General features: G+C 39.4%; 1 protein-coding gene and 1 long non-coding RNA gene across 3 annotated transcripts in view; one reads left to right on the top strand and one right to left on the bottom strand.

The window, feature by feature from the left end:
* EBAG9 (estrogen receptor binding site associated antigen 9) overlaps positions 1-10052 on the bottom strand; it is a 26722-nt gene extending 16670 nt beyond the window's left edge. The window contains exon 1 of one of the 2 annotated variants that reach the window (XM_049633002.1): positions 9966-10052. The gene's annotated coding sequence lies outside the window, so the exon portion shown is untranslated. Of the gene's footprint in view, positions 1-9398; positions 9489-9965 lie in introns of those variants that run through there. The other variant, XM_049633003.1, reaches the window with a different exon arrangement.
* A 118-nt stretch (positions 10053-10170) lies between these two features.
* LOC125924472 (uncharacterized) overlaps positions 10171-15041 on the top strand; it is a 5234-nt gene continuing 363 nt past the window's right edge. Inside the window, exons 1-2 of the long non-coding RNA XR_007458435.1 lie at positions 10171-10603; positions 14843-15002. This is a non-coding gene — a long non-coding RNA (uncharacterized LOC125924472). The remainder of the gene's footprint in view (positions 10604-14842; positions 15003-15041) is intronic.

Below are 15041 nucleotides of genomic sequence, written 5' to 3' on the forward strand. Positions count from 1 at the left end.
GGGAAGGGCGGAGGGGCAGAGAAATATAAAACTCTTAACAAAATAATCAGTAAATCAAAATCAACAATATATAAAAGGATAATATCTCAGACCATGTGGGGAATAACCCAGGAATGTAGGGTTGATTTAACACTTGACAATCAAATGTAATTTACCATATTAACAAACTAAAAAGGAAAAACCCTATATTCATCTCAGCAGAGGTAGAAAAAGAATGTGACAAAACCCAAAATCCATTCCTAGTAAAAACTCACTATCAACTAGGAATAGAAGGGAACTTTCTCAACCCAGTCACAGACATCTATGAAAAACCTATATAATAACATGAGACTTAATGATGAAAAACTGGACACTTCATACCTAAGATTATGAATAGCACAAGCATGTCTCCTTTTACCACTTTTAGCCAACACTGTAGTGGAGGTTCTGGCAAGTGCAATCCAATAAGTAAAGGAAATAAAGGGAGGGGCGCCTGGGTGGCTCAGTCGGTTGGGCGGCCGACTTCGGCTCAGGTCATGATCTCGCGGTCTGTGAGTTCGAGCCCCGCGTCGGGCTCTGTGCTGACAGCTCAGAGCCTGGAGCCTGTTTCAGATTCTGTGTCTCCCTCTCGCTGACCCTCCCCTGTTCATGCTCTGTCTCTCTCTGTATCAAAAATAAATAAAACGTTAAAAAAAAATTAAAAAAAAAAAATAAAGAAAAACCAGATTGGAAAGGAAGAAGGAAAACAGTGTGTGTCTATCTAGAAAATTCAATGGAATCTACAATCAACCATATTTTTATATGTTAACAGCAAACAATTACAAATTGAAATTTAAAAAAAATTATAAAAGCACAAAACATATGAAATACTTAGGACAAATGTAATGAAAGACTTACATACTGAAAACTATAAAATATCGCTTAGAGAAATTCTGAAGACCTGAATTAACTTAAAAAGATCTTTCAGGGCTTGAAGACTCAGCATGGTTAAGATATTAAGTCTCCCTGAGCCAAAGCACAAGAGACTGTTAAAAACTGAGAACAAACTGAGGGTTGATGGGGGGTGGGAGGGAGGGGGGGGTGGGTGATGGGTATTGAGGAGGGCACCTTTTGGGATGAGCACTGGGTGTTGTATGGAAACCAATTTGACAGTAAATTTCATATATTAAATAAATAAATAAATAAATAAATAAATAAAGATATTAAGTCTCCCTAAATCAAATTATAGATTCAATGCAATACCAAACAAAATCTCAGCAAGCTTTTTTTCTCTAAAACTTGACAATTCTAAAATTCAAATGTAAATACAAAAAGCCTATAGGAGCCAAACAACATTTAAAAAGAACAAAGTAGAAAGACTAATACTACCTGATTTCAAGGCCTGTTACATAAACCCACAGTAATCAAAATAGTGTAGTGTTGGAGTCAAGACTGACAGAATAAAAGGTATAGAAATAGACCCATATATATAGGGACAACTGAAATTTGACAAAGATGTAAAGACAGTTCAATGGAGAAAGGGCAGTCTTTTTGACAAATAGCACTGGGAAAACTGGACATCCAGACACAAAAACAAACAAAACAAACTTCAATCCATATCTCACATCACTTAAAAAAGTACTCAAAATGAATAAAAATCTAAATACAAAACCTAAAACTATAAAACTTCTAAGAGAAAAAATACAAACAAAACAAAACAAAAAGGACAAAATCGTGGTGACCCTGAGTGAGGCAAAGAGTTTTTAGATAGGACACCAAAAGCATCATCCATCAAAGAAAATATTAATAACTTGGGTTACATCAAAATTAATAACTGTAGAAGTTACTGAATTGCCAAAATTCAAAAACACTGTTGAGAGAATGAAAAGCCACAGCTTAGGAGAAAATCTCTGAAAAGCATATATCTGATAAAGGACTGTTATCCAGAATATATAAGGACCTCTCAAAACTCAGTGACAAAACAAATAACTCAATTAAAAATGAGCAAGAAAACCCAAAATAATCCACCAAAAAACCGTTATAACTGATTCATAAATTCAGCAAAATTGCAGGATATAAAATCAATGCATAGAAATCGGTTGCATTCCTATACACCAACAATGAAGCAACAGAAAGAGAAATTAAGGAATCGATCCCATTTACAGCTGCACCAAAAACCATAAAATACCTAGGAATAAATATAACCAAAGAGGTGAAATATCTATAAACAGAAAACTACAGAAAGCTTATGAAAGAAATTGAAGAAGACACAAACAAATGGAAAAAGATTCCATGTTCCTGGATAGAAAGAACAAACATTGTTAAAATGTCAATACTACCCAAAGCAATCTACATATTCAATGCAATCCCTATCAAAATAATACCAGCATTCTACACAGAGCCAGAACAAATAATCCTAAAATTTGTATGAAAAGACCCCAAATAGCCAAAGCAATCTTGAAAAAGGAAACCAAAGCAGGAGGCATCACAATCCTGGACTTCAAGCTATACTACAAAGCTGTAATCATCAAGACAATATGGTACTGGCATAAAAACAGACACTCAGATCAATGGAACAGAATAGAGAACCCAGAAATGGACCCACAAACATATGGCCAACTAATCTTTGACAAAGCAGGAAAGAATATCCAATGGAATAAAGACAGTCTCTTCAGCAAGTGGTGCTGGGAAAACTGGAAAGTGACATGCAGAAGAATGAACCTGGACTACTTTCTTACACCATACACAAAAATAAATTCAAAATGGATGAAAGACCTCAATGTAAGACAGGAAGCCATCAAAATCCTCAAGAAGAAAGCAGGCAAACACCTCTTTGATCTTGGCCGCAGCAACTTCTTACTCAACATGTCTCCGGAGACAAGGGAAACAAAAACAAAAATGAACTATTGGGACCTCATCAAAATAAAAAGCTGCACAGCGAAGGAAACAATCAGCAAAACTAAAAGGCAACGACAGGATGGGAGAAGATACTTGCAAACGACATATCAGATAAAGGGTTAGTATCCAAAATCTATAAAGAACTTACCAAACTCAACACCCAAAAAACAAATAATCCAGTGAAGAATGGGCGAAAGACATGAATAGACACTTCTCCAAAGAAGACATCCAGATAGCAAACTGACACGTGAAAAAATCCTCAACATCACTCATCAGGGAAATACCAATTAAAACCACAACGAGATACCACCTCACACGTGTCAGAATGGCTAACATTAACAACTCAGGCAACAGATGTTGGTGAGGATGTGGAGAAAGAGGATCTCTTTTGCACTGCTGGTGGGAATGTAAACTGGTGCAGCCATTCTGGAAAACAGTATGGAGGTTCCTCAAAAAACTAAAAATAGAACTACCCTATGACCCAGCAATTGCACTACTAGGCATTTATGCAAGGGATACAGGTGTGCTGTTTCATGTTTATAGCAGCACTCTCAACAATGGCCAAAGTATGGAAAGAGCCCAAATGTCCATTGATGGATGAATGGATAAAGCAGATGTGGTACATAAATACAATGGAGTATTACTTGGCAATCAAAAAGAATGAAATCTTGCCACTTGCAGCTATGTGGATGGAACTAGAAGGTATTATGCTAAACGAAATTAGTCAGAGAAAGACAAATATCATATGACTTCACTCATATGGGGACTTTAAGACACAGAACATATGAACATAAGGGAAGGGAAGCAAAAATAATACAAAAACAGGGAGGGAGACAAAACATAAGAGACTCTTAAATATGGAAAACACACAGAAGGTTACTGGAGGGGTTGTGGGAGGGAGGATGGGCTAAATGGGTAAGGGGCATTAAGGAATCTAGTCCTGAAATCATTGTTGCACTATATGCTAACTAATTTGGATGTAAATTTAAAAAAATAATTAATAAATAAATAAACAAAAATTTAAAAATAAAAAATGAGCAAAAGGTCTAAACAGACACTTCACCAAAGATATACAATGATAAATAAGTATATGAAATAATGGTCAACAACATTAATCATCAGAGAAATGCAAATTAAAACCACAGTTTAAAACCATTTTATACCTATTAAAATTAATCAAATTAAAAAAATGATGACCATACCAAGTACTGGTGAGGATGTGGAACAACTTTAACTCTCATACACTGGTAGTGAGAATGTAAAATGGTATAGCCATTTTGGAAAATAGTCGGCAGTTTCTTCCAAAGTTAAACAAACACGTACTAGGTCACCCAGCCATTTTACTCCTAGGAATTTGCCCAAGATAAATGGAAGCATGTACCCATACAAAAACTTGTACTAGAACAGCAGCTTTATATTTAATAGCTCCAGACTGGAAACTACCCAAATATATATGTCAACAGGTGAATGAATAAACAAACCATAGTATATACATAGAGTAGATTTCTACTCAGCAATAAAAAGTAATGAACTACTACTGGAAGCAACAGCATGGCTGTTTCTCAAAATAATTATGCTGAATGAAGAAAGCCAGACAGAAAACATATATGATTCCATATATTTTTTAAAAACCCTAGCAAATACAAACAAATCTATAGTGACAGAAAGTGGATCAGTAGTATCTTGGGATGGGACTGGGAGTGATGAGAAGAATGAATTGCCAAGGAGAATGAGTAAACATTTCCACATTCAGAGTCTCTAAATACAAGACAGAAAATGAAAATACAGTTCACTAATCAATGAAAGATGACTATTTTTCCACTGTTGGAAGGTAGAGCAAATAACATTAAATCAAATCAGAAGAAATTACAACTGCACACATGCATGTGCACGCGTGCGCGCGCGCGCGCACACACACACACGCACACACACAGAGCAGTGTTTCTGACAATGTAATTTTCACGTTTTAGCGGCTCCTTGCCTTTTATTTGTCACAGGAGGAAAATTACCAAGTAAGCACTTAGAATAGGATTCCTATGTTGGAATAATTTGAATATATCAGTATATCATCCAACTTCTTAATGGCCTCAATCAGCAAACTAATGTACACTGAAATTAACTTTTCTGCGCAAAGTGAGGCAATAAGCCACACAACTAAAACTCATCTGCCTCCGAGTCCATTAGTAACAACTTGGGAAACAATCATTACAGTCGGTTAATACCATTATTTGGAGTAGAATGGTTTGATAAAACAAATGAAAACATAATTTGATACATTATTTTTTCCAAAATAAAAAAGCATAAACACTATGTTTGGACATCAGTTCTATATATATTTACTTAAAAGAGGGTGAAACCTCACTTAAGTAATAATTATCATGGAATCAGAGAGAGCTTTATGTTACTTCTACCCAAAATTAAAATGCTGACTTTTTTTTAATAAAGATAAGCAATAAAGGGCGCCTGGGTGGCTCAGTCAGTTGGGTGTCCAACTTTGGGTCAGGTCATGATCTCATAGTTGGTGGGTTCGAGCCTCACATCGGGCTCTGTGCTGACAGCTCAGAGCCTGGAGCCTGCTTCAAATTCTGTGTCTCCTCCTCTCTCTGCCCCTCCCATGCTCATGCTCTGTCTCACTCTGTCTCTCAATTATAAATGTTAAAAAAAAATTTTTTTTAAAGATAGGCAATAAAACTTATAAATATAAGTTTCAAATCTTCCTAGATAAATACACCATCCCTCTATGAATAACCTGATGTTTTAAAATATATTTCATTCATGTATGGATTCAAGCAGACAGTACTCTTTGTTTTTAATTACCAGATATGAGCAATAACCTCCTAAAGTCTTGAAAACAGCATGTAACCGTTTTCTCAACTAGTAAGATATTATATTAAATTAAAAAGAACATAGTAAAAAATAGTGGTCACCTCTAGTGGAGGAGTTGTATGGAAGCATAAGGGAACTAAGATCTACATTTCAATCTGAGTGGTAACAACACCAGTATACTATATATACTGTTTGTATGTTATGCCTTAATATAAAAGTTCAAAACAAATAAAAACAAAACAAAAACAGAAAGCAAGGGGGCACCTGGGTGGCTCAGTAGGTTAAGCCTCAGACTTGGTTTCAGCTTAAGTCATGATCTCAAAGTTTCAGGAGTTTGAGCCCTCCCTACCACCTCACCCTGCCCCACCCCGCCCCACCCCTCATCAGGCTCTAGGCTGGTAGCATGGAGCCTGCTTGGGATTCTTGGTCTCTCTCTCTCTCTCTCTTTCTCTCTCTCTCTCTCAGGATAAATAAACTATTAAAAAAAGAAACACAAGCAAACAAGGAAATACAAATCAACTCTTATGGTACCTGACCTAACTGCTCTATAGAGCCACTACTGCCAGTCCCTTCAAAGAAGGGCAAAACACACAGCTAGCTCCTTTCATTTCTACAATTAAAAAGGCAGAAAGGCCAAGTAGACCCTATAGTAACAGACAGAGTTCCAAAAGGCTCCCTTAGCAATGCTCATACATTTTTGTACAACCGGAGGCCTTATCTCCACATGAATGGAATGATTTACTGAATGCCTGTATTCAGAGTTGGCTTACTAATTGAGAGGACGGAAAAAATAGTGACTCAAAGAGTATGAACCAAAAAAAAAAAAAAAAAAATTAAGTTCACTATTCAAGTAACTTAAATATTTCTGTCAACAAAACCCTCAATTACTGGTTTACTGGATTTCAAAAAATGCAATAATTTTGACTGCTCCTTTCTCTTAGTCTCTGATGTCCAAACTGTCAAAAGGCCTTATTCCATTTCCTAGTACTGCCCATATTCTTCTCTATTTCCACTGCAATCTCCCTGGCATAAGCCTTTTTTATTTCTTGCTGGGCTGTTATAAAGTTTTCTTAATTCCAGTATATTTCTCTTACAGTACTTATATTCTATATTTTGTACTAGAGTTTTTTCTATATACCTTATCTGCCCTGTACCATCTTTCCCGAGGGAATCTTGTTTACCTAGTACCTTTAGCTATCAGCTGCAAAGACAGACCTGAAAGGTTTAACTGCTTTATTATGAACAGAATGACCTGACTAGTTAAGATGAACAAAAGCTTCACTTTAAAGCTGATTTGTCAAAAATAAAACTCTCAACCAAAAGAAAGCAAATTTCCCTAAATAAAAATTTAGGCTAAAATTTCAGAAAAATTATAACAAAAAAAGATAACTAGAAAAGAGACTGTATGGAATGTGGCACTTGGGGGAAAAGGGAAAAGAACTGAGGAAATACTCTATCAGGGAGAAGATATTTAATATCTAAGGACTGGGGAAAGGTGTGGGTCTCTGGATATATACATGCACGCACAGTTGAAAATAAATTTCATATAGAACCTTTGCAACCACTGTCATCACCTTGCCACAAATATTGTTGTGTGTCATTGTTCGGTATTTGTCAACTTGGCCAATTTCAATGGTAACTGAAATTAAAATTTAAAGTTTTGTTCAACAGGTACACCTAGGTGGCTCACTCAGTTGAACGTCTGACTCTTGATTTCATCTCAGGTTATGATCCCAACATTGAGAGATCAAGCCCTAGGTGGGCTCCTTGCTGAGTGTGGAGCCTGCTTAAGATTCTCTCTCTTTCTCTCTCTCGCTCTCTCTCCCTCCCTCCATCCTTCCCTCTCTCTGTCTCTCTCTCCCCCTCTCACACTCTCACTCTCTAAAATAAAAATAAAGTTTTGTTCAACAGAAAAACAGAAAGTGGGGCTATTACTGACAATAGAATTCTCTCCCCAGCAATGAAGAATATCTTCATTCTGTGGAAAATTTGCTTTTGTGATTATCAAAAGAGAGGAACGAATATTCGTTGACCAGCTACTATATGCTAAGCATTATCTAAAAATTATCTCTTAACCCATAAAAGCATCTTATGAGATAGATAATATTGTTCTCATTTCATAGAACTGAAGCACTAAGAGTAAGCCCATGTTTCCCTGTTCCTACACCCAATGACTCAGATTCAAACGGAGGTCTATTTAATTCCAAGGCCAAGAACACCTCACTAACAATGCACATTCTTAGTAACACAGTGATGATCTTATAATTTCCAGGTTAAATTTTCTAACCAGTTGAAATGAAACGGGAAAATGCACTCAAGTTAACTATACTTCTGATTTTATAAATTACACTCATTTGCAGGCAGGAATATTGTTGAGACCCACAGTTGCTTAATGTGCCCACTCAGTTCAACGAATATATATGTTTAGCACCTACTATCTAACAGATGCTACCCTGGGTGATGGGAAAAAAACTATTGACCCAGTACAGAGAAACCCTTAGTTTGCTCTCAACTGTCACAGGCTAGTGACAATGTAAGGGACCAAAGAGACAGGGACTCATCAGTCTTGCTCAGGTTGGTATTTCTAGATCTTATCCAATAGATAAGCACATAGCAGGTACTCAAATATTTGTTGAATGAAGGAAAATTAACATTCCTTGAGTATTCAGTATGTTCAAGACATATTTGTAGACAATCTATGTTCTATCACGTTGCTGGACTCCTAAGGACAAAGGAGGTTAAGTTCCACTATACCCATTTAACAGATGAGGCTGACAGTGAAGCTCAGATTCACTCACTCAGGATTTAGAGACTGACCCTAAAGCCCAGGCTCTCCCCACAGCATATTGCATTTGACAAAGCTTTTAATTTTGTACTTACTGTCTCAGTTTAATTTTTGAAAGGTCATCAACTTGTTAAGTATGCATCTTAGGCTACTTTGCAGTTTGGTTACTTCAAAATACTTTCAAAACTGAAAATGCTAATAAAACCTGATTTTTAAATTAAAATTTCCTTTAAAATTAGTAAGAAAATGCAAAAAATTAAGATACAGCAGGAAAAGAATCAGAATTCGGAAGCAACCTATCCTCAGGGCTTTTGGAGAAATGAACATCTCTAGGAAATCAACAGGAATGAGAACTCCACTCAGTCAAGAGAAAGATTCATCCACACTTGTGAAAAAACACTGCATTAGAAACTACAAGATTAAATGTATCTTCCTTCCTTGTAACCCTTAAAGTGCTGGCGAGACCCTTTCAGCAGAGTCACTAGATCACAATTTGTCAAACAAGCCAAGCCAAAATCTATGTTAGTACACACCAGAATAAATGTCTTCAATTGCTGTAATTCTAAAAACATATTTTTGAAATTTTTCAATACCAAAATAAAATTTAAAAAATACATACGATCTAGTACAGTACGGAACAGCCTCAAATTAAGTTGGTAACTCTCAAGTTGGTTAAGGAATATCACAAGACTGCAAAAATAAAATTTACCTGAACTCACATGTGAAAAACCAAAGAGAAAGGGAACTAGAAGTGGAACGTGGGAGTGGGTTGTACAGTGGAACGCTGAAGGTACCATCTCTGCCACTTAAAGGCCCTCAAATATGTGACACCCGAACTCTTAACAAGGAGGGCTGATAGAGTTAAGGTCTCCTGAATGACTCAAAAGGTAGGAGTTTCATGACTAAAATGCTTTCACTTATGGTCACCCACCTGAAACTGGCTGATGAAAAAAAAAAAATCATACCCACTGTACAGATGAGAAAAACAAGAGCATTTTCAGGTTACACAACCCAACGCCATGCAAACGGCGCTCAGAGAAACGCTCTAAATCGCTAGAAGTGGGTGCAGGGGTAGGTTGGGATTTGGATTTTGGAAAAATCTGGGAAGGAGCAAGGCCTGCAGAAGAAGGGCAGGAAGGACCTGCGGGGGCCCATTCGGAGACTCGAGGGCTTCCGCGCCTGCGTCCCGCAGGCGTGCCTTCCACGCGTGAGCGCGGCGTGGTGAGCGCTGCACGCCCAGGGCCTGCTCCCAGTCGCAGTTCCTTCACCCCAGAGGTCACCCCGACCCGGAAACAGTACCCCAGAGTGGCAGTCGGCCGTAGAGGGGAGAAACCGGGTGGAGGGGCGAAAAGGAAGGTGGGAGGGCAGGAAGTGCGGGACGAAGAAGAAGGCTGACCAGGGAAAGGCAGAAGACCCCCCCTCCCAGCCCCAGGTTGGGATCGGGGGGCAGTGGCGGAGGGAAGCCCCTCGCGGGCACGCGCGAGCCGCACACACTCACCTGCCCCTCCCCCTCCCCGCCCGCCCGGCGGAGGCTCCGAGCTGCCGCGGGCCGCGCGCGCACGCAAGGCGCGCGCACGCGCGCTGCCGGTCGCTTCCCCGAGCTCGCGCTCCGCCCGTTCAGTCCCAGCCCCGCTCATTCAAAGCCGGGCGCGCGCTCCGTCGCAGCCGCCGTTGCCGCCGCGCAGCTGCCATGGCCGCCCCCTCCTCGGGAAACACTCCCCCAGCCCCTCCCACTTCGCCCTCCTGGAAGGCGGTTCTCGGTGGTCTCCGGGCCCTCACTTCCGCACCCCGCCCAGGTCCTGTCTGGCCCAATAGACAAGAGACTGCGAGTCCGGCGACCGGGCTAAGCCAATGAGCGCCGGCGGGGCGGGGAGAGCGGTGGCCGGCGTGTCTGTGGCAGAGGCTAGGTTACGGGTAGGTTTTCTGTGTCTGTTGCTGGCAGTACGGACTGTTCCGTCTCAGAACGACTGGGTTCCTTCCGTGTTGCTCTACTTTCTGTGCAGAGTTCCTCCGCTCCAACCAAGCCCCTTTTTCGTTCAACCTACAGAATCCCCCTACCAGATGGGATCAAGGGAGAACAGTATTTAGATTGCAAAATGGGGGAATTGCGGCTGTCTCAGGGTAATTTGGCTGTCGGTAAGCCCGGTCTCAATCATTCCTCCACTTTAGGGGTGCGAAACATTTAGTTTAATTCAGGACTTGGCCTCCTCCAAGTTATTGAATTCCCTTTAATTAGGAGTTAAAAAGTGGCACTTAACCTTGTTCCTGCATTTTTTCGTCGCTTGCAGCGCAGGCTAGCCATTCTGCCAAACTATGATTTTCTTTCTTTCTATGGTTCTCTCTTTCAAGTCCGTTTTTGTCCTGTATGCTATTAAAAGGCCGGGATTCTTTGCTTGTTGTGGGCGAGGGGCCGTCAGAAAACTATCTGCTCCACTGTCGCAAAGCAATAGTTTATGTGGTCAGAGGCTGAAAGCAGTTCGTGTTATGTTTTGGTTTTTTATCTCTTTTTTACTACAATCATTTAAGTCACCTAACCAGCACTCACCTACCCACTTACTTTGTAAGTACCCTTCCCACTCCAATCTGTACCACATTTCTTGTAATTTAACTTGTTTATCCCCAAGAGATGAACTGTATGTTTATAACTTTTGCTCTAGAATGATTCTATGTAACTTTGGATACATTATTTCACAGTTTCCTCATCAGTAACATGACCATAATGGGGTGTCTCACCACTGGATGGGAGCCCCCAAATGTGGAGACACGATCAGGTGGACAATGGCCCTGGAGGTGAAAAAATGTGTATGAGGCAGAACAAAGGAGATAGAACTTTCTCGAATACACCACAGGGGAGCCAGGGGACAACACAGCACAGCAGAGGAGAGGCAGAGGGAGAGAAAATTTTGAGCAGCCTCCAAGCCCAGCATGGAGTCTGACATGGGGTTCCATCCCAGGACCCTGGGATCATAACCTGAGCCAAAGTCAAGAGGTAGATGCTCAACCAACTGAGCCTCTCACATGTCCCTGGGACTGTTTTTAAAGGGGGAAGATAAGGAGGTATGGTGAAGTACTGAATTCTCCCTTTTTTGGTAATTGTGCCTATTTGTAAGTAGCCCATTGGTCAGTTAGGGCCTATGGATATTTTGAGGTGGAACCCCTGATGGGCCTGTCTGTATTCAGCCAGGGGGTCTCTGTGGGCCCTTCTTATACTCCATTGCTCAAGCCTGTTTGCTTGAAAGCAGCCTGTGCACATAATAGTCCCTACTTCCTAGGATGGCTAACCGGTTCAAAGCTCTTAGGGCAGAGCCTGGCACGCGGCAAGCATACATACACGATAGCTATTACTGCAGCTGCTGCTGTTATACTACTAGTACACTATTTCATCATCATTCCCAGTTACTGTACCTCCGTAAACCCACTAAATCCTCTGCAGTCTTTTAAACACCTATTCTAACCTTAATCTCTTCACATGCCTATATCCTAACAATGCAAAATCCCTCAATTTTTTTTTTTTTGGATTCCCCTAATCAATAATCCAAAATAGCCTACATCTTGACAAAAACATATTTTCAAAATGTTTTTTCTTAGACACATATCTTTGCTTCAAACTATCATACCCCTATGATATTTTTTATTCTTAAGGGTTTTTTAAATTAAATTTGCCATTTGCAAATGAAACAAAACAAAAGGTATATATTTTTCTAGAAACAACTAGTTACTGAATATTTCTTTTCCAACACAATAACAAAACAAAACTTGTTAAAGATTGCAGACTTGGTTTACTTTGAAAATACCTATGAAATCACATTTAAAATCATCTTCAGTCGTTGACTAGTAATTCTGTAATTGGGAATCACAGCTGCCAATAACTTGGGATCTTACATGGGGACCATCCTTTGGGAGTGTGCAATTTGAGGTCCAGTCTTCCGCCCAAGGCTTGGGTGGGGTGGAATAGGGACCACCAAATGTCAAGTGGGAGGAGGATAAGGCATAGACTTGGTATATGAAAAATTTTCTGAATTGCCTGTCTTCCATGGGTTGCAGTTAATTCTACCTGCTCTGTGTTCAGACACTTTGCCCATTTTGAGGCTTCTGATTTGCCCCTGCCCAATCCCTAATCACCAACTTGATTTATTCACTTTTATCAACTTCCAGCTCACCATTTAATCTCCCAGTTCAAAGCCTGTATGGGCTTTGTTGTTCTGAGCTCTCCATGTGGGTCTGAGTAGTGTTTTGTCAACTGTCCTCCCATCCCTGCCCAGTAGTTAGGGCAGACCTTGCAAACACAGCCCAGTGTTTCCAGATCTCCCCAACCCAATTCTCTGTCTTTTCACTAAAGGGATGGTTTTTTCCTCAAGCATAATTTTAGACCTGCTGTTCTGACTTGGACTTTAATGGCCTTTTATTAATGAGCAGCTGTTCGTGGTTGAATACAGATTATAAAGTCACATTCATTTCTCGATCAAGCAAAACAAAGCCTTGCGGCTCACAGAGTGACAGTTTTGAATAGATACGTTTGAAAGCAAAGGATTTTCTGATGATAATCTTAATGGATTGTTTTACTGATCTTTCTATCCTAGAGAATCGTGCTTGCTTTCAAAATAATACATTTTAATGTTCTGGAAAATTATAACTTATTTTTTAAAATCCATCATCACCATTTAATGCATAATATCAGTTGCTTAATAGAGAAGACAGAAAGTCTGAAGCAGCTTTCTTATTTTCTGTTAAAGGAAAACTGACTTTCTGTGAAGGATTTAAATATTTTCCATCACAAATATTACTATAGTATATTCAATTGGTAGTAATTTTTATTGCTAAATACAGGAAGACCCAAGGTTTAAGGATAATTTAGGGTTAAACAACTTAACTTTTAGAAGAGGCCTGGATAGGAATAGAGAAAAATAATCCATGTCTTTTATCAGAAATGGATTCAGGGGCACCTGGGTGGCTCAGTTAAGCAACCCCACTCTTGATTTTGGCTCAGGTCATGATCTCGTGGTTGTGAGATTGAGCCCTGCATTGGGCTCTGCATTGAGCGTGGAGCCTGATTAAGATTTCTCTCTCTCTCTCTCTCTCTGCCTCTCCCCCTCTGCCCTTCTCTCCCACTTGTGCTCTCTCTCTAAAAGGAAGGAAGGAAGGAAGGAAGGAAGGAAGGAAGGAAGGAAGGAAGGAAGGAAAGAAAATGGATTCAAATAAAAAGATACCCTTAACTCTTCACTTCTGTGTTCCAGTAGTGAGGTTCAACAACATAATACCTCTTTGGCTAATGTCCATGTTGTTATTAGAGCTGTAATATAGTTCAGCTATATTATGAGTTACGTAGATGTGATCTGAGATCTGGAAATGTAAGGCCATTTATTATTTCTAAGGGTAAATGTGTTAAGATGCCGACAACCAATATAAAGTAACAGTTTATAACACAATCTGTTTCGTATGTGAATTGAAAACTTAAAAATGAAACAACACTGAATGAACAATGAAAGCCTAATTCATTCAGCTGTAGCATGATGGACATTGTGGCTTCAGCCTTAAACACATTTGAGCTTAGTTTTCTCATCTGCAAAATTAGATTAATAATTCCTGCCTTATAGGTTTAATTTGCAAACTAAGTGGCATAATGTATGTGGAAATGTGTTGGAAACAAAGCAATAAGGTCAATGAAAGTTTTATCATCTTCAAGTCTAGCAGAATCTTCTTTCAGCTCACAGCAGGGCATAGTGCTTCCAGGAAAAAGAGGAGTGAATTTTCTGTTACCAGCAGCCAGAAATAGACATGTTTGTTAGTAACATATAAAAAGGGGGAAAGAAGAAGGAATACTAAATTTTAAAGTTACATTCTGAGTACATCCCTCAACTCCTTTGCCCTTTTGATTTTAAAAACAGAAGGGGAGGGGTGCCTGGATGGCTCAGTTGGTTAAGCATCTGACTCTTGATTTCAGCTCAGGTCATGATCTCACAGTTCATGGGTTTGAGCCCCACAACAGGCTCCGGGCTGACAGTACAGGGCCTGTTGGGATTCTCTCTCTCTCCCTCTCTCTCTCTGCCCCTCCCCCACTCGTTCTCGTTCTTTCTCTCTCTCAAAATAAATAAATGAAAACTTAAAAAAAAAAAAAAAAAGAACGTGAAAACAGCTGTTACAAGGAAAGCACCTACAACCCTACCTTCTCCATGCTTTTTCTCACTACTTCTGGGATATTGTGCTTCTAATAGTATCTGTTACCAAGTTTTGTCCATTCTTTCTTCTCAGTATCTATCATTTTAGCACACCAGAATTCTCATAATCATCTCTAACTAGTCTTTTGTATTTTATTTTTTTCTTTCCTCCAAATTAGCTTGGTACTTTGCTGTATGATTAATATAAATATTTTTAAAGCTTCTTCACAATAAAGGTCCTGTTCAAAATAGAGATTTGCTGTTGTCCATCAATTCAAATTCACTTGGAAGGACACGTGTCTTGATTGTTGCTTTTTAGTCTCTTCATTTCAAATTGCTGCTCCTGGATCCCCCTGTGACCATGTCTGGCCCTTTAAAATGTGAGACATACCAAAAAAAAAAAAAAAAAAAAAAAAAAA

Source organism: Panthera uncia, chromosome F2 (assembly GCF_023721935.1).
Source record: "Panthera uncia isolate 11264 chromosome F2, Puncia_PCG_1.0, whole genome shotgun sequence".
Taxonomy (NCBI): domain Eukaryota; kingdom Metazoa; phylum Chordata; class Mammalia; order Carnivora; family Felidae; genus Panthera; species Panthera uncia.